This window comes from Somniosus microcephalus, chromosome 33 (genome assembly GCF_052327205.1).
Source record: "Somniosus microcephalus isolate GS21.2 chromosome 33, FLI_Smic_1.0, whole genome shotgun sequence".
NCBI classification, from domain to species: Eukaryota; Metazoa; Chordata; class Chondrichthyes; order Squaliformes; family Somniosidae; genus Somniosus; species Somniosus microcephalus.
The window spans coordinates 33,404,281-33,424,375 of NC_141019.1; the positions used below are offsets into that span (position 1 = coordinate 33,404,281).

The 20,095-nt window shown below is 47.6% G+C and overlaps 1 protein-coding gene across 3 annotated transcripts in view; it reads right to left on the reverse strand.

Annotated features, from left to right (window-relative positions):
• The window catches only part of LOC147097125 (signal transducer and activator of transcription 1-like), a 73,082-nt gene extending 53,249 nt beyond the window's left edge, over positions 1-19,833 (reverse strand). For all 3 annotated transcript variants that reach the window (XM_085972989.1, XM_085972987.1, XM_085972988.1), the window contains exon 1: positions 19,619-19,833. The gene's annotated coding sequence lies outside the window, so the exon portion shown is untranslated. The remainder of the gene's footprint in view (positions 1-19,618) is intronic.
• Positions 19,834-20,095: the final 262 nt, after the last annotated feature.

The following is a 20,095-nucleotide window of genomic DNA, read 5'->3' on the forward strand; positions in this document are numbered from 1 at the left end:
CAAAAGCTGCTCCTCTGCACTGTCCCAATGTGGCTCCACCCCCGTACATGTGGGGACGGTAGCATAGTGGTGATGTCACTGGGCTAGTAATCCAGAGGCCTGGGCTAATGATCCAGAGTCACGAGTTCAAAATCCCACCACGGCAGCTGGGGAATTTAAATTCAGTTCATTAAATAAATCTGGAATAAAAAGCTAGTGTCAGTAATGGTGACCATGAAAACTACTGGATTGTCGTAAAAATCCCAGGAAGGAAATCTGCTGTCTTTACCCGGTCTGGCCTATATGTGACTCCAGACCCACAGCCAATGTGGTCGACTCTTAACCACCCTCTGAAATGGAGCCACTCAGTTGTACCAAACCTGAGAAGTATACTCAAAATCCTGGAACTCCCTAACAGCACTGTGGGAACACCTTCACCAAACAGACTGCAGCGGTGGTTCACCACCACCTTCTCAAGGGCCTTGCCAGCGACGCCCACATCCTATGAACGAATATTAAAAAATAAACCTCGAGAGTGCATTTCTAATTCCTCATTTGAGTGCGACTGCCAATATAGTACTGAACTAGGGCACAAGCAGCGGACTGACACTTGCATCCTTCCATCTACTAGTTTGGAGTGGATTCAAATCCAAGTCACACAGAATCACAGAAACCCCACAGTGCAGATAGAGGCCATTTCGGCCCATCGAGCCTGCACCGACACATATCCCACCCGACCCCCGTAACCCCTACACCAACACATATCCCACCCTATCCCCGTAACCCCACGTATTTAATCCCCCTAACACTAAAGGTCAATTTACAGGAGGAGTTTGGGTAAACTCAGTTCCTGGAACCACTCACTCAGAAGATCAAATCTCAGCAGTTGTGGCAGTCTCCATTTTTAGCACAAAATCCAGTACGGTTTCCTGACTGTGTCTCAGCCAGTATTCAAGCCCCGATATTTAACGGTCAGTGAGTGACTCAGGCAAAGAAGTCAGCCAGGGCTCCAAGTTACCCAACGACTCCCATAGGTAGTCGCACGTGTGGCATCAGGCGTGGTGGCTGTGATATCTCCCATGGTTAAATAGCCCGCTGGCACTCACGTGAAAAATGGCTACTTAAATAATGTTCAACACATTCAAGAGAGGGGAGAAAATTGGTTTTTAAAAAAGTGCCAATCCTTCAGGATCATATTCTAGAGGAATGCATTGACCCAGTAGGAATATGTAGGCAACTCCCGCACATCTAAGGTACAGGATCATTCTGCACCAACACTCAAGCTTTCCCCTCCAACAGAAGATCCAATCTTGGGACCCATGTTACTGGACACCCATTCACCTTAGACAGAGTGCCCAACACCATTTTCCAAAAGATTAAGGACCATTGTTTTCATTTAAAAAGTGCACGTCAACTTTCTTGATGTGTAATTTGTATTACTGGGCAATATTTACATCACTTGCACATGACACAATTAAAGGGACACATGCTCAACTTCCTCAAAGCTTTGCTTCTGCCCCCCACACAAAGACCATGGCCCTTTAAAGTGGGAAATACTAAACAAAGCAGCTGAATGACAGATGTATGAACACAAACCGCTCAGCTCTGCACCAGCTGATGTGTCAGGAAATATTAGTAGCAGATAAAACAGGGTGTCAGCTTATCTAATGCTTATATAAACACACACATCTTGGGATAGGATACTCAGCCAGGCCAGTTGAGGTGGGGGAAGTCAGCCTGCTTTGGTATGTACTAGATGATACACTGCAATGAACATTAGAAACTTTTAATTTAAAACTCAAAACTCTCCAGTTCATTATCTAATGTATACAGGAAACTTTCTGGTATCCGGCACTGACGGGACCGAGCTGGTGCCGTACCATCAAAACTGCCGTAGAAACCAGCACTAATGTTAAAACATACGGAGCTTTTGAGCTCCATGTGAATCAACAAACCCTGTTGCTTAGCAACAGCTTCAAAACAGTCGGCCGCAGCTTAAAAGCGTCTCTGTAGCTAAGCAACAGCTTCAGCTAGACCTTGCAGAGCCTGACTGGAAAAAAAAAAAGCAACGAGAAGTAAAAAACTTATAGGAAACGGCTCCTGAATTTTGCCGGTAGATAGAGCTTTCCGGACATTTAACCTCTGGTTAAACGAAAGTTTCCTGTACATACAATGCATCTTTAAAAAAAAAAAATCATTCTTGGGATGTGGGCGTTGCTGACAAAGCCAGCATTTATTGTCCATCTCCTAGATGACCTTTGAGAAGGTGATGGCGAGCTGCCTTCTTGAACCGCTGAAGTCCGTGTGGTGAAGGTGCTGTTAGGTAGGCAGTTCTAGGATTTTGACCCAGCGACGATGAAGGAATGGCGATCTATGTGCAAGTGGGGATGGTGTGTGACTCGGAGGGGATCTTGGAGGTGGTGGTGTTCCCATGCGCCTGCTGCCCTCGTCATTCTGGGTGGAAGAGGTCACGGGTTTGGGAGGTGCTGTTGAAGAAGCCTTGGCGAGTTGCTGCAGTGCATCTTGTAGATGGAACACACTGCAGCCACGGTGCGCCGGTGGTGGAGGGAGTGAATGTTTAAGGTGGTGGATGGGATGCTGATCAAGTAGCATGCTTTGTCCTGGATGGTATTGTTGGAGCTGCACTCATCCAGGCAAGTGGAGAGCAAGTTTGCTGATGACACAAAACTAGGTGGGATTGTGAGTTGTGAGGTGGATGCAAAGAGGCTTCAAGGCAATTTAGACAAGTTGAGTGAGTGGGCAAATACACGGCAGATGCAGTATAACGTGGATAAATCCACTGCGGTAGGAAAAACAGAAAGGCAGAGTATTATTTAAATGGTGATAGATTGGGAAATGTTGATGTACAGAGGGACCTGGGTGTCCTTGTACACCAGTCACTGAAAGCAAACATGCAGGTGCAGCAAGCAGTTAGGAAGACAAATAGTATGTTGGCCTTCATTGCAAGAGGATTTGAGTACAGGAGCAAGGATGTCGTACTACAGTTATACAGGGCCTTGGTGAGACCACACCTGGAGTACTGTGTGCAGTTTTGGTCTCCTTACCTAAGAAGATATACTTGCTGATGTAAGAAAAAGGAGTCTTACCATCAAGTAACTTTAAAGTAAGCTTTAAGTAACTTATAAACACACTATATACAAGAGAGGTCTTTACCATGCCTCTGGTAGAAGCCTCTTACAATACTGAACAGTCCAGTATTTATACCAGTCCAACAGGAAGTGACATATGACAGGAAGTGAGGTATGTACACAGTTCATAGTTCACAGGAAGTGATGACATAACTTCCCGGAAGTTATTATTATTATCACACTTGCCATAGAGGGAGTGCAGCGAAGGTTCACCAGACTGATTCCTGGGATGGCAGGGCTGTCGTATGAGGAGAGATTGGGTCAACTAGGCCTGTATTCACTAGAGTTTAGAAGAATGAGAGGGGATCTCATTGAAACGTATAAAATTTTGACGGGGCTAGACAGACTGGATGCACGAAGGATGTTTCCCCTGGCTGGGGGGTCTAGAACGAGGGGTCACAGTCTCAGGATACGGGGTAGGACATTTAGGACTGAGATGAGGAGAAATTTCTTCACTCAGAGGGTGGTGAACCTGTGGAATTCTCTACCACAGAAGGCTGTGGAGGCCAAGTCACTGAATATATCTAAAAAGGAGATAGATAGATTTCTAGACACAAAAGGCATCAAGGGGTATGGCGAGAGGCAGGAATATGGGATTGAGATAGAGGATCAGCCATGATCATATTGAATGGCGGAGCAGGCTCGAAGGGCCGAATGGCCGACTCCTGCTCCTATTTTTCTAGGTTTCTATTCCCCAACCCCACCTATCATCACACTGCCAGAGTCTGCATTTTTACGGTGAGAACTTTAGGGTTTGTGGGAGCACAAGCTTTTTTCCCTCTCCATATTTACAACAGTGGTTATGGTTAAACAAACATAGACACGCCCCACCCAACAGATGGCAACACGAGAACATCACTATACTAACCGGTTTCACTTAGAACATCCCTTGGCCAAAACCAGATATTTGTATAATCTTCCATCAAAAAAAAAGCATTTTCAACTCAAGTTAAATCTTCCAGGAGACTAAAGAGCTAACAGACAAATTTCAAACTTTTCTGAGGTTAACTGGACAGATCTGTTGTACAAAGAACAAAAGGCAAAATACTGCGGACATGGGAAATCTGAAATAAAAACAGAAAATGCTGGAAACACTCAGGTCAGGCAGGAGCTGTGGAGAGAGGGGGTACGGTCAACGTTTCAGAGCACTGACTCATTGCCCTGTTCTACAGAGATCTCCCCTGTTTACATCAAAAGCATTTCAAAAACAGTGCCACTTGTTGTGCCCAGCAACATTTAACTTCCTGTTGACCAACACATCACTTGCCTTTAGTTAACTGTTGGACATGTTGGAGAGTTAAGAGTTAATAATCAAACTGAACTGTGTAACTATATTCTAACCAGTCATTGGGAGCAACATGTTGCTTGGGCATAAGAGAGATAGAGCCGTAGGCTGCGGTCTGTGGGTGAGGGACTGAGTTCTGTTCCGCTCCAGATGTTTTTTCATCTGCAAGGAATGCCCGTGCAAGGAAATACAGGACTGGAACGAACATCCGTAAGTGATTAATGTATAATTATAGTTCTTGCTAATTAACTAGTATAGCAAGAGTACAGGATTCTTTTGAAATAAACAAGGTGTCATCGATAAAGGCAGCTAATCATGAAGTCAGGAGGGAACTCATCATAAGTTAGGAGTTAGAGTCCGAAGGCCTGTCGATGAAATATAACGCATGTTACTTTTGTAGCTATGGTCCATCGCTGACTCTTCCCTTCCTCGACTTCTCCGTCTCCATCTCCATCTCTGGGGATAGGTTATTGACAAACATTCATTACAAGCCCACTGACTCCCACAGCTACCTGGACTACACTTCCTCCCACTCCGCTTCCTGCAAGGACTCTATTCCAGTTTCTCCATCTCCGCCGCATCTGCTCCGACGATGCCACCTTCCATACCAGTGCTTCAGACAGGTCTTCCTTTTTCCTCAACCGAGGATTCCCCTCTACCGTGGTTGACATGGCCTTCGACCGTGTCCGTTCTATCTCCCGCATTTCTGCCCTCACCCCTGCCCCACTCTCCCGGAACCACGATAAGAGTTCCCCTTGTCCTCACCTTTCACCCCACCAGCCTCCACATTCAACGGATCATCCTCCGCCATTTCCGCCACCTCCAGCGTGATCCCACCAACAAACACATCTTCCCCTCACCTCCCCTTTCAGCATTCCGAAGGGACCGCTCCCTCTGCGACACCCTGGTCCACTCCTCGATCACCCCCCAATGCCCCTTCCCCTAGCACCTTCCCGTGCAAGCGCAGGAGATGCAACACATGCCTTTACACCTCCCCCCTTCCCACTGTCCAGGGCCCCAAACACCCCTTCCAAGTTAAACAGCGATTTACTTGTACTTCTTGCAATCTAGTATACTGTATTCGCTGCTCACGATGTGGTCTCCTCTACACTGGGGAGACCAAACGCAGATTGGGTAACCGCTTTGCGGAACACCTCCGTTCAGTCCGTAAGGGGGACCCCGAGCTTCCGGTCGCCTGTCATTTCAATTCACCGCTCCATTCCCACTCAGACCTCACCGTCCTCGGCCTCTTGTATTGTTCCAGTGAAGCTCAACGTAAGCTTGAGGAACAGCAACTCATCTTTCGATTAGGCACTTTACAGCCTTCTGGACTCAACATAGAGTTCAACAATTTCAGATCATAACCTCGGCCCCTATCTTATATATATTTTTTATTATCCACACCTTTCTCTTCTCTCCCACAGGGCAGCTGTCTTTCGTTCTGCCAGCGCAATTTACACTTCATCTCGAGCCATCCTTTGTTTCTTAACCTGTCCCATTACCATCTCCTCCCGCCTTGAATATCTCTCAACCTCTCCTGCCTTCCATCCTATCACAGACCTTCCCTTTTGTTCTTTCACCCCCTCCCCCATTTCCCAGCCCTACACTTGCTTAAAAATCTGTTCCATTTCCTGCTTTTTTCCAGTTCTGACAAAAGGTCATCGACCGGAAACGTTAACTCTGTTTCTCTCTTCACAGATGCTGCCTGACCTGCCGAGTATCTCCAGCATTTTGTTTTTATAACAAAGGCCACCTACTTCCACCTCCGTAACATCGCCCGTCTCCGCCCTTGCCTCAGTTCATCCGCTGCTGAAACCCACAGCCTTTGTCACCTCTAGACTTGACTATTCCAACGCACTCCTGGCTGGCCTCCCACATTCCACCCTATGTAAACTTGAGGTCATCCAAAACTCGGCTGCCCGTGTCCTAACTCGCACCGAGTCCCGTTCGCCCATCACCCCTGTACTCGCTGACCTACATTGGCTCCCAGTTAAGCAACGCCCCGATTTCAAAATTCTCATCCTTGTTTTCAAATCCCTCCATGGCCTCGCCCCTCCCTATTTCTGTAATCTCCTTCAGCCCCACAACAACCGCCCCCCCCCCCCCCCGAGATATCTGCACTCCTCTAATTCTGCCCTCTTGAGCATCCCTGATTATAATTGCTCCACCATTGGTGGCCGTGCCTTCTGTTGCCTGGGCCTTAAGCTCTGGAATTCCCTCCCTAAACCTCTCCGCCTCGCTACCTCTATTTCCTCCTTTAAGACGCTGCTTAAAACCTACCTCTTTGACCAAGCTTCTGGTCACCTGCCCTAATTTATCCTTATGTGGATCGGTGTCAAATGTTTTTTCTTAAAAATACTCCTGTGCACCGCCTTGGGATGTTTTACTACGTTAAAGGCGCTGTATAAATACAAGTTGTTGTTGTTGTAGTAAACAACTAGGGTTTCAGGGCTAGGTAGGTAGCTGGAGAGAGAGAGCAAAACCCAATACTACCCTTGTACTGTATAGATTGATCACCTCTGCTGTATAAATAAAGCTGGTTCCATATCGTAAACGTCTCACTCGAAGCACGTTTCCAGAACCAGAGAGGGAAGGAGGTTGACCAACAACACGACAGCTGCACCCAGACTTCGCAGTTCCCCTCTTCAAGGCACATTCGGCCAGCCCTCAGGACTCGAGCGGGAGCATAGACGGAGAGGGTCAGAATTCTACTCAATCATGGCACACCCCCACTTCGAGTTTGAAAATGTCCTCACTCGACTCCCGCACACAGGAGTTTGCCAGATGGATCAATGCAATAACAGCTAGAAGCACAAATCCTCACTGATTTCTCCCATCCTTGGCACAGGGGAAACAGACCAATTGTCGCACGCCCTACCATCAGCCGTGGCTCAGTGGGCAGCACTCTCGCCTCGGAGTCAGAAGGTTGTGGGTTCAAGTCCCACTCCAGAGACTTGAGCACAGAAATCTAGGCTGACACTCCAGTGCAGTGCTGAGGGAGTGCTGCACTGTCAGAGTTGCCGTCTTTCAGAGACGTTAAACCGAGGTCCCGCGTGACCTCTCGGGTGGAAGTAAAAGATCCCATGGTACTATTTCGAATAAGAGCAAGGGAGTTCTCACCAGTGTCCTGGCCAACCCACATCACTAACAGATTATCTGGTCATTATCACATTGCTGTACGTGGGAGCTTGCTGTGCGTAAATTGGCTGCCGCGTTTCCTACATTACAACAGTGGCTACACTTCAAAAAGTATTTCATTGGCTGTGAAACGCTTTGGGACGTCCTGAGGTCGTGAAAGGTGCTATAGAAATGAAAGTCTTTCTTTTATCAGCCAAGTCATCACAGACTGGGAATTGAACCTGGGATCTCTCTGTGCTGTACGGCTCAGTTACACACTGCCTTTATAGCAGAGCCACGGTATTTTGTTACTTTATCATAAGAGGTCTGAATTCAACCAGCAGTTTGGTCACAAGTGCAGCTTCATTTTTGGAGGTGGCATTGACAGTCCCTCAGTCCCTGCTCAACTCACAGCATTCCATTTCCATCGATTGCATTCCTTGGCTCCTGAAATGTTGTCTGAGGTCAGTGCTCCCAGACACACACAGCTGCATCACCTGTCCATGTTACCACAGAGCAGGACTGGACTGGCTGCACTCCACACCACATCCAGCAGCTATCTCAATGACACATTGCTCCAAGGCTCAGTCGGCCTGGTCCCCAGCCAAAGACGGAAGTGTGGAGGTACGATAACAGCAAGGCTAATGCAGTAATGAAAGAAAAACAAGAAAAAGCGGTCGGGGCTCTTGCATCTGCTCGCTGTCCAGTGATCTAATGGGCAAGTTCACCAATTCCCAGTACCAGCGGAGAGCCACAGTCGAAGGGAGTGCAGGTCGGGAGAATTGACGCTATCGTCTTGTCGCTCTGTGTTGGGGAAAGGGCGGGGGAGTGGGACTAGCTGAAGGGCTCTTGCAGAGAGCCGGCATGGGCTCGACAGGCTGAACGGCCTCCTTCTGTGCTGTAACCATTCTATGCGCACCCTGCGAGCAAGGCATCGGTGAATTTACCCGTATACATGTTAAAGGGGCAATACTGTGACATCAAGAAGCTTTTGGATAGGCCTATTTTTGAGGTGGACCAGTAGAGCGGCACTGGGCTAGCCCAATGCCACCAGGACACAAATGTCACCTACAAGTCCCCCGCCCCGAGGAGGAGGGCACCACTACTGCACAGATGGCCCACTCAAACTGCTATGCGTAGGGCTATTTTGGAGTGGACCAATAGACTGACAGTGTGCTAACGCAGTGCCACCAAGACCGCATTGCTGCAAGAAGTCATTTTCAACCGGAGTTTTCCGATAACTATCAAAACACACCCAGTTCGAAATCTCATGTTCAGCGACCAGAATGGGACTGTCCAGTCAAAAGTTGCCACGTTGTAGTCTGTAGAGTGTTGAAGAATAACTGCATACACTCTACAGACTGCACACTACACAACAGCAGCACAGTATTAACACCATGTTGTACTAGAGAGAGAGAGAGAGAGAGAGAGAGAGTGAAATGACTCAATTCTGGGCTGTCTCTGGTAACCACCTAATGGAAAAAACAGTAGTCTGAGTCTCAGGACTCCAAACTGCTGGTTACAGAACTACTACTGTATTCGGACTGATTTTTTGGTTTCCATGTTGTTTTCTTTGGAACAGAGGAGGCTGTGGGGAGATTTAATTGAGGTGTAGAAAATTATGAGGGGCCTAGGAATTGGACTTGTAACTATTTCCCTTAGCAGAAGGGTCAATAACCAGGGGGGCACAGATTTAAAGTAATTGGTAGAAGATTAGAGGGGAGTTGAGGAGAACTTTTTTCACCGAGGGTGGTGGGGGGTCTGGAACTCAGTACCCGACAGGGTGGTAGAGGCAGAAACCCTCATCACATTAAAAAGTACTTGGATATGCACTTGAAGTTGTAGTGTCCGTGTGTTGATAGAGACACTGAAGACAGGAGTTGGTTCATAGGTGTTTACTAAGCAAAGTCTGGAGGGGTACTAACGGATATAACACAATATACAGGCTTATATAGCCCGAGTGGCCATTACAGCACATATGGGGCTCTTAAAGGCACATACACTACAATCCCTCCCCTTTTAGCTAACCAGTACATCATATTTTAAGTAATTATTAATTACATGTTATAAGAAAAATAATATACACATTGTTGTAGTTAATCAATTATAAGTCAGTCTCTCTGGAGGCTTCCTGACTCAGTCCGGATAACGCCTCGGTGGTGTAGTAATTTCTGGTGGTGTAGTAGGTTCTTTTGGCAAGGCTGATTCGGCTTGAATGCCAGTGTCGGGTTCCAGTATCACCGGATCGGAGGTAGATATGGGTATCTCTGCTTCATCGTTCGGCGTATAGAGTTGTGGTGTAGGTTGTCCCTTTTCGGATGACTCTATGATTTGGTCAGCATGGCGCCTTATTATGCTTTCTCCGATGTCCACGGTATACATCAGCGGTCCTAGTCGTGTGCAGATAGTTCCAGGCTGCCATTTCTTGGTACGGTAGTCCCGGGCCAAAACTTGTTGACCTATCTGGAAGGTTCTAGTTGGCCTTTCATTCATGCCTTGAAACTGCCGGTTCTCCACGTCCCTTCTGATGTTGGGCTTGACCAAATCCAGCCGGCATCTTAGGCTTCTATTGAAGAACATCATGGCGGGAGTTTGGTTTGTAACCATATGTGTTGCATTCCTGTATGCGAACAAGAAGTTATCCACCTTGTGCTGAAGTTTTATGTCTTCATTGCCCATGGCCTTTATGGCCTTCTTGAAGGTCTGGACAAACCTTTCAGCCAATCCATTGGTGGCGGGATGGTATGGGGCGGACGTGTAGTGCTTAACCCCATTGTTTTTTAAGAACTTCCTGAATTCTTCGGACACAAATTGCGGTCCATTATCAGAACAGATCTGTTCCGGCAGCCCATTCCTGGCAAATATGGTCCTTAATACTGTGATGGTTTTTTCCGTGGTGGTGGAGGACATCTTTATTACCTCCGGCCACTTGGAGTGTGCATCCACCGCGATTAAGAACATCGAGTCCATAAATGGACCAGCAAAGTCGATGTGTACCCTTTGCCAGGGAGATGAGGGCCACTCCCATGGATGTAGAGGGGCTTGTGGTGGAGCGTTTTGGACCTTCTGGCATCCTAGGCAGCTCTTGGTCATTTCTTCGATGTCTCCATCGATACCTGGCCACCATACAAACGCCCTGGCTAGGTTCATTTTCACTCCACCCAGATGCCCCTCGTGAAGCTCCTTTAGCACTTTATCCTGGAGTTTGGGTGGAATCACCACTCTGGATCCACACATCAAGGTTCCTCGGCACACTGACAGCTGTTCTCTTCTTTGCGAGAATGCTGGCAACAGTGGTTCGCCAGGTGCTGGCCATCCCTTCACTGTTAAATCGTAGACCCGTGAGAGAGTCGGGTCATTTCTCGTTTCCCTTTCAATGGCAGAATTTGTTACTGGTAGACATTCTACTATGGTTGAGTGGAACATCTCCACTGGGTCTATTGTAGGTGCCTCTTCTACCGTTGGCAACGGTAGGCGCAATAAACCGTCAGCATTCCCATGCTGTTTTGATCCTTTGTATTCTATGTTGTATTGGTGTGCCCCTAGAAAAAGGGACCACCTCTGTAGCCTTTGCGCTGTCATAATGGGAACACCCTTTTTTGGGTTGAATATGGAGATGAGGGGTTGATCGTCAGTCAACAAGGTAAATTTTTGTCCGTGTAGGTAATGGTTGAATTTCTTCACTCCCCATACCAGGCTGAGTGCTTCCCTGTCAATTTGGGCATAGTTACGCTCAGCTGAGTTCAATGAGCGTGACGCAAAAGCGATCGGCCGTTCCAAGCCATCAGGGAATTTATGGGATAATACTGCTCCTATGCCGTAAGGGGATGCATCGCACGCCAGTCTGATTGGCAGTGATGGGTTGTAATGAGCCAAAACTTCTTTGGATGTGATTAAGTCTTTGCATTTATGGAAGGCACGTTTGCAGTCTTCGTTCCATTTCCAAATTACTCCTGTTTGTAGCAGTTCATTAAGAGGGTGTAGAAGAGTTGATAAGTTCGGTAAAAATTTATGATAGTAATTTATTAATCCCAGGAACGACCTTAATTGTGAAACATTTTCAGGTGCTGGGGCTTTTATGACCGCTTCAATTTTTTCAGGTGACTTATGTAACCCTTCCTTATTTATTATGTGTCCACAATATATTTGTTTCTGGAAAAATTCGCACTTGGGGCGATTTGCTCGTAGGCCCCGTTCTCTCAGCCTAGTGAGCACCTGCTCTAAATTGACAAGGTGCTCGTTGTCGTTTTCTCCTGTTAGAAGGATGTCGTCTAGGTAGCATTGAGTCCCCGGAATCCCTTGGAGGACTTGCTCCATAGCTCTTTGCCAGATAGCTGGAGCGGATGCTACTCCGAAAACCAGTCGATTGTACTGGTACAGACCTTTGTGTGTATTTATCGTGAGATATTTTTTAAGAGGCCTCTTCAACCTCCATCTGTAGATATGCCTGTGCCAAGTCAATTTTGGTGAAACGTTTCCCTCCGGATAGTGAGGCGAAAATATCTTCTATCCTCGGAAGAGGATACTGTACCGTGTGAAGGACCGGGTTTACAGTCACCTTGAAGTCCCCACAGATGCGAATTTTTCTCTGTTCTTCAGATTTATGATTCTTCAATGCTTTCTTCATGACTGGGGCGATGGGTGTTGCCCACTCGCTCCAATCTATTTTAGATAATACGCCTGCCTTTTCCAAATTCTCCAGCTCTGCCTCGACTGCTGGACGAATTGCGTATGGCCTTAAAAAACTTGGGAATTGCTGCATCTTCCACTTTTATTGAGGCGGTGATGCCTTTCAAGGTTCCAAGTTTCTCTTGAAACACTTCCTTGGCGTTGGCCAAGATGTCTTTTAATCGTTCAGGTATGACGTCATCATCATTTTTTTCCTTACTGGTCACCGTCAGTGCCTGAATGGAGTGCCAGTCTAAACGTATTTTCCTGATCCATTCACGTCCCAACAGCGGTGGACCACCATCTTGTAGAACGTATAAATACAACTTCTGTATTTCTTTGCCGTTGTATACAACAGGCACCCTTATTTTTCCTTTGGGGTATACTTTCTGCCCCGTATATGTTTTCAAGATAATGGATGTGTCTTTTAAAGGTATATGCGGAAATAGCCGCTCGTAATCCCGTCGATTTATGACGGTCAGAGCTGATCCTGTATCTAGCTCCATTTTAACTGGGGACCCTGCTATTGTGAGGGTAACCCAAATGGTCTGGTAATCTTCTTTGGCAATTACATTATGTAATTTGAGAGAGCTTAGTCTCTTGTTCCCGGAGTCGCTATCGCTCTTCTGGTCTTCGGAGCTACTGTCCATCATCATTTGTACCTTTCTGTGCTTTTCCTTATTGATTTTTTTCCTGTTAGTGGATTTTTTGTTTCCAGTTCGGCACACACGTGGAATGTGTCCCATCTTTCTGCATTGCCTGCATGCTTTGTCCTTGAACCAGCAGTCCCTCTGGTCATGGGTGGATCTGCCGCAGCGATAACATCTCTCGAAACCCCGTGTCATTTCATGGGTGCCGAAGTCCTGTGGCCTTTGCTGTATCTCTGCAGCTCCTCTTGCACTGAAAACCTTGTCCAGTGTTAAATCTTTCTCAGAAAATAGCCTTTTTTGTGTTCCTACACTTAGGAGACCGCAGACGAATTTGTCTCGCAGAGAATCTGCCAGTCCTGCCTCGAATTGGCAGTGTAGGGTATCAACAATCTCCTTAAAATTCTTGTCCATCGGTTCGGCTGGAGTGATTAAGTTTCGTAACAGCTTGTATGTCTTTGCGCCCATTAGATCCAGAAGTACTGAAGCTTTTTTCTCATCTTCTATTCCATTTGCGGTGCAATATACCTCCACTCTTTCCACATGTGGTCCAATCCTCTATCTCGTTATCAAAAGCATCAATATTGCCAGAATTCGGCATCTTAGAAAAGATATGGCGCTTCCCGCGCTTTTCTTTTCTGCAGAAAAGATATGGCACTTTCCGCCGCTGCTGCCGATGACAACGCTGCTTCCCGCGGTTTCCGTTCTTTTTTTATTTATTTATTTACAGTTGGAGACTCGTTCCCGCCGGACTCTCTCTGTCGGTCTGAACGCCGACCTGCTTGCAGCCGCGGCCGTCTCCCGAGTGCTCCCTCCCCGTCTGTTACTGCTTGCCTCCGCTTTCGCTGCTTGGCCCAGCTGTAGAGCCAGCCGCTGGAGCCCCAGCCTGACGCCCAGGAAGGATTACCGCAGTACCTGCCACCAGCTTCTTTCACTTCTTGATTCTTCTGGACGCCAGAGGAATCGATGTCCTTGAGGTGCTGCCGAATTGTAGGTAAGTCCGTTTCCACTTCGTCGCCACTGTAGTGTCCGTGTGTTGATAGAGGCACTGAAGACAGGAGTTGGTTCATAGGTGTTTACTAAGCAAGTCTGGAGGGGTACTAACGGATATAACACAATATACAGGCTTATATAGCCCAAGTGGCCATTACCGGCATTACAGCACATATGGGGCTCTTAAAGGCACATACACTACAGAAGTGCTGTAAGCTACAGGGCTACAGACCAAGAGCTGGAAAGTGGGATTAGGCTGGATAACTATCAGCCGGCGCGGACACGATGGGCCGAATGGCCTCCTTCTGTGCTGTAAATTTCTAGGATTCTATGCACTACCATGTACAGTGCTAGGGATTGCAATATTTTCCCCACTTTTGACACCTAGGCTCACCATCAAGCATTCCCAGGCCTAGAACAGCACAGGCCAAACGCTGGGCGAATCTCCCTCCACTCAGTCCCAACAGGGTTGCGGAACTTTAGCCTCAGAAAAGCATCTCCCATAAAAGACTGCTTCCCTTTATTTTCCCTTCCCCTCTTCTGAAGGCCTTGCTTCTTTACTGGGGTACAGCTCCAGCTGAGACGTTAACTCTGTTTCTCTCTCCACAGATGCTGCCTGACCCGCTGAGTATCTCCAGCATTTGCTGTTTTTATTTCATGTATGACCCCAGACAGTGAATGATGGCTGGCTATTCAACTGGGGGAGGGGAGGAGAAAGGGAGTCACAAGTGGACCTGTAACTGGGAAAGCGCCAGTATTACATTACCAACCAGCTTTGTTGGCTCGCCAAGTGAGACTGCTGAAATACCACAGAAATATGGGCAGCTTTGTGCTGTGGGTTCATGCCAACTGAAAAACCTGGGACAAGTTAGTAGTTTGCTGCACTCAAGACCTTTGTCCCTCAGAATTAAAACCTCCATCAGCCCGGGCTAGACAGACAGTTGCAGTTCTATAGCACCTTTCACGACCTCAGGACGTCCCAGCCACGAAGTGCTTTTTGAAGTGTAGTCACTGTTGTAATGTGGGAAACGCGGCAGCCAAATTGCACACAGCAAGCTCCCACAGACAGCAATGAGATAATGACCAAATAATCTGTTTTAGTGATGTTGGTTGAGGGATAAATATTGGCCCAGGACATTGGGGAGAACTCCCCTGCTCTTCTGCAAAATAGTGCCGTGGGATCTTTTACATCCACCTGAGAGAGCAGACAGGGCCTCGGTTTAACGTCTCATCCGAAAGACGGCACCTCTGACAGTGCAGCACTCCCTCAATACTGCACCTCCGACAGTGCAGCACTCCCTCAGTACTGCACCCCCGCAGTACTGTACCTCCGACGGCGCAGCGCTCCCTCAGTACTGCCCCTCCGACAGTGCAGCACTCCCTCAGTACTGCCCCTCCGACAGTGCAGCACTCCCTCAGTACTGCACCCCCGCAGTACTGCCCCTCCGACAGTGCAGCACTCCCTCAGTACTGCACCCCCGCAGTACTGCCCCTCCGACAGTGCAGCACTCCCTCAGTACTGCCCCTCCGACAGTGCAGCGCTCCCTCAGTACTGCACCCCCGCAGTACTGCCCCTCCGACAGTGCAGCGCTCCCTCAGTACTGCCCCTCCAACAGTGCAGCCTCTCGGACAGTGCAGCGCTCCCTCAGTACTGCCCCTCCAACAGTGCAGCCTCTCGGACAGTGCAGCGCTCCCTCAGTACTGCCCCTCCAACAGTGCAGCCCCTCCAACAGTGCAGCGCTCCCTCAGTACTGCCCCCCCGACAGTGTGGCGCTCCCTCAGTACTGCCCCTCCGACAGTGCAGCGCTCCCTCAGTACTGCCCCTCTGACAGTGCGGCGCTCCCTCAGTACTGCCCCTCCGACAGTGCGGGGCTCCCTCAGTACTGCCCCTCCGACAGTGCGGTGCTCCCTCAGTACTGCCCCTCCGACAGTGCAGCACTCCCTCAGTACTGCCCCTCCGACAGTGCGGTGCTCCCTCAGTACCGCCCCTCCGACAGTGCAGCACTCCCTCAGTACTGCCCCTCCGACAGTGCGGTGCTCCCTCAGTACCGCCCCTCCGACAGTGCAGCACTCCCTCAGTACTGCCCCTCCGACAGTGCAGCGCTCCCTCAGTACTGCCCCTCCGACAGTGCAGCCTCTCGGACAGTTGTAAGAAATAGCTGTTGGGTTTTAATTCTTAGAACAGAGACTGACAACAGGTAAGCGGGAACAGAGAGCATAAATGCCAACAAGGTCGAATATCAAGCATCAAAAGACAAATAGAAGTGAGAAGGGAATTGTAAAATGCAAGGAAACAGGGAGGATAGCACCTGCTAGATAACAAGGAGCCACAAAGCCATAAAATGCCCTTGAAGGAACTTGACAAAACATTCCTCAGAAAGATGAGAGGCCTTGTCAGCCATGCAGAAAGGGACGTCGAGGGTTGCCTTCCCACTTCACAATTGGACAATAGGATGGGGGATCTAATGATTGACACCAGGTGATTACCAGCCCACCGAAATAACTATAAATATAGACGACCGAGAGAGGAAATCAGGCAGTCAGGGGCGAAGGCTTCCCCAAGGTGGCTGCAGCCTAACACCTTGGCAAAGTTTAGCCTCTGAGGTGGCTGATGGCCTCACACCTCCAACAGCTTGAGAGATGACCCAACGGAAGTGACCACTGCAGCAATCCACCCAATCCGAGACCACCGTACTGCCTCCCCGTCCGTCCGGTCGTGGCATTCCGATTCAGGAGTTGTAGATCGCATCCTACTGTCACGGGTTGTATGTCTATTATACTCGGCTTAAACCATATGTAATATCTGATTATGCTTTAAAACTGTAGCTCTTTAATAAAAGCCTTACAACTTCTAAAGCCCTGTTGGATAATTTGTGTGAGCCTGTGATCCTAATCTTACACAGTGCAGCACTACCTCAGTACTGCACTGGAGTGGCAGCCTAGATTATGGGGCTCCAGTCTCTGGAGTGGGACTTGAACCCACAACCTTCTGACTCAGAGGCGTGAGCACTATCCACTGGCTGACAGAGCTGAAAGAGTTATTTGCTAGTATGCCACCCATTAGTTAATGTGTGTAAAACTTACAGTTTACAGAAGTCTACAAATACATTTGAGGAAGCAGTTAGGCTGAACCAGCGTCCGCAGTGAAACCCGTTTGAGGTTCACAACAATGTTAAGTTCCTAATGCACAACATAATTCTCAGTCCAGCAATACATTTTTTTTTTATATAGAAGCAATGAAAGAAACGTAATGCATCAAATGTCAGCAAAATCTTGCTGTGCATATAGCTCCCTAACACCAGTTGGCAAAAGGCAAGCACGGGGACTGAAAAATAATCTGCCGCTGCTTCCAGTGATAAATGTGCAGCAGGCTCAATGGTGACATCCTTTCTCCTCCCCTCCCCCAGTTGAATAGCCGTCAATCCCTGTCTGGGGTCACACATGAAGAAGGGTCACTTGAACAAGTGACAAGAGGGTATCCGTGGAGCTGTACCCCAAGTAAGGAGCAAGGCCTTGAGAGGAGAAAGAAAAATGGAGGGAAGCAGTCTTTTATGGAAGGGAAATATGAATTTGGTACAATCTCTTTGGAGCGCACCCATCAAAATAATGAAATACCTAATAATAATGTAATAGTGTTTTGAACACTACAGCACATTAAATCCCAAGGGTCTGAAGTTGAGACGCTGCATTTGTGCTTTCTCAACACCTTGCTCTTAATACTGGGAGCAACAAGAAATTAATAGTGGTTGAGAGGGGATTAGGGTTTGTGTGGGTACTAGTGGTTCTGGTACTGGACTTGCAGCCCAGAGGTCGCGAGTTCACATCGCACCATGGCAAGTGGTGAAATTTAATTTTTTATTTTTTAAAAAAAATAAAAATCAGGGAATTTGTGGGCTGGCACCAGGAATGACGACCACAAAAGCTGCCCGAGTGTCCTAAAAACCCAACTGGTTCACCAATGTCCTTCAGGGAGGGGAATCTGCCACCCCTACCCAGTCTGAGCCTACACACGACTCCAATCACACAGTATGTGCTTGACTCTCAATGCCCTCAGGTTAACTAGGGACGGGCAATAAATGTGGCCTTGTCAACGTGACCCACCTCCCGAGAACTATTTTTTTTTTTTTTTTTTTTTTTTAAATGGGTCATACGTTAAGACTTGCACATGTAATCCAGCAGCATTTTGGATAAATGGAATCCTGGCCAGGAATTTGCTTTTTAATAAAATAAAGTGAACTGAATGGAGAGGATTACACAATTTATTTTATTTTTTAGGTGCAGGCAGATAGCAGACAGAAGAGAGCTACATAATGAGCTGAATTCCTACCTTACAATAGTGACCACACTTCAAAAGTACTTCATTGGCTGTAAAGTGCTTTGGGACGTCTGGTGGTCATGAAAGGCGCTATAGAAATGCAAGTCTTTCTTTCTTTCAGAATGTAAACTGGTCAAATTCGCAGATCATACTAAACAGCCAAAGAATTACACAGGGACCTAGAAAATATTTGGAAGTGAACTATGGCAGAGGAATTCAATACAGATAAATAACTGCAAAGTCTTGCACACTGGGATTGAAAAAAGATTGGAGAACATACTTAACAAATGGTGTTAAACTAGCTGGGAGAAGAGATTGAAAGAAAGCGGGGAGTGATGTGCTCTGCTCAACGAGGCACAAGGGAAGCATCCAAGTGGTGTAGAAAAGTGCCACAAAGCTGATCCGGAGAGTCAGAGAACCATCATCCCAGAGCTAGCAGAGTCTGAAGAGAGGCCCAGACACATACACAGTCGGTGAGCACAGGATTGTGCTCGGCTATTATTCTCTCTCCTTGCCTTCCTATCCACCCCCATAGCTGGACTGCCTGCCAACACTCAGTTGAGGCTTCCACATTTGGACAAGATACTCAGATCAATCTCAATAACCTACTTACAGCACAAGCTACAATAACAAGAAACATCTCGTGTCCTTGCCAAGGTCTATCCAATATAAATTGCAAGTTGTTTTTAAGCAAAACAATATAGATTGAAAAGCCTACAAAAAAGTTGTTTTTTTTAACGTATTTTCACTCTCTTTCCTGGGGGAACAGTGTGAAGTAGTGGGAGGCTTCACAGGCTGAGAACAGTCTAACAGGCCGCGCGACGTGAATGCTCCTGCCAAGGCCGGAACCATCTTTACACCAGCCCATAAAGTGGTTAGTCCTATATGGCGGGCGGATTCTATGGGCACCAAAACCCCGCTAGATGTCAACCCAGAATTCAGTGGCGGAGCTCCAGATCACAACAACTCGCTGCATAAAGAAGTTTTTCCGCATGTCGCCTCTGCTTTTGACAATTATCTTACGTCTGATCTTAGTAAATTTAGTGAAGGAGATAAACTTTAAAGTGATTGTTGGAGATCAGCAATCAGTAAAATTCTATGAACGATGCAAATAGACAAAGCACCGACTGAAGAGACTCAGGAAGCTCAAATCGATGACATAAAAACATAAGAAACAGGAGTAGGCGATTCAACAGGATCATGGCCTCAACGCCACTTCCGTGCCCGCTCTCCATAACCCTTATTATGCTTCAAAAATCTGTCGATCTCCACTAGTCAGCCGGGGATTGAAAAATCTGAGCAGGCAGCTGGAGGCACTGCCATTGCCCAAGAGGACAAGCAATGTTCCTCCCTACTCTCAGCTCAGTCCAAGTTCATTAGCAGCCAATTAACGTGTATAAAGTTAAATTGAGGAAACAGCAATGAGCCTTTCATTTAGAAAGTGTCCATTAAGTTGCTGCCTTACCTGAACTCCTCTGTTCAAACTGAGAATTTCAAATCATGTAAAAGCTATATTCTGTTCTCAGGCACTTTTCCCAAATACTGCTGTGGCAGCTGTTGTTGTTGATCTCTCACTTTTACTTAATTACATTGTAACGATGATATTTACTGTATCAAACCGAGAATAACTGGACACACTCAAACACAGCCGCCCCTTCCAACAACTCAACTAACTCCTACCTTGGGCAAAAGACAAGACAGCATATGTCCCGCCCCTCGCAGCGCTTATTGGCGATTGGCACCTTGCGTTCTAACAGCCTATTGGCGAAGCTCAACATCAATCATCCCACCGCCCACGGTGCGTGGCCTTCGCCGAATCATTGGCCAGCGCGACTGTCGCTCAGGGACGATTGACGCGGTGTGATTGGCTGAGAGTGGGTAAACTCCCGTGCGGCGGGAGGGCGTGCGCGTGGGAAGAGCGCCTGCTCCACGGCTCGAGCTC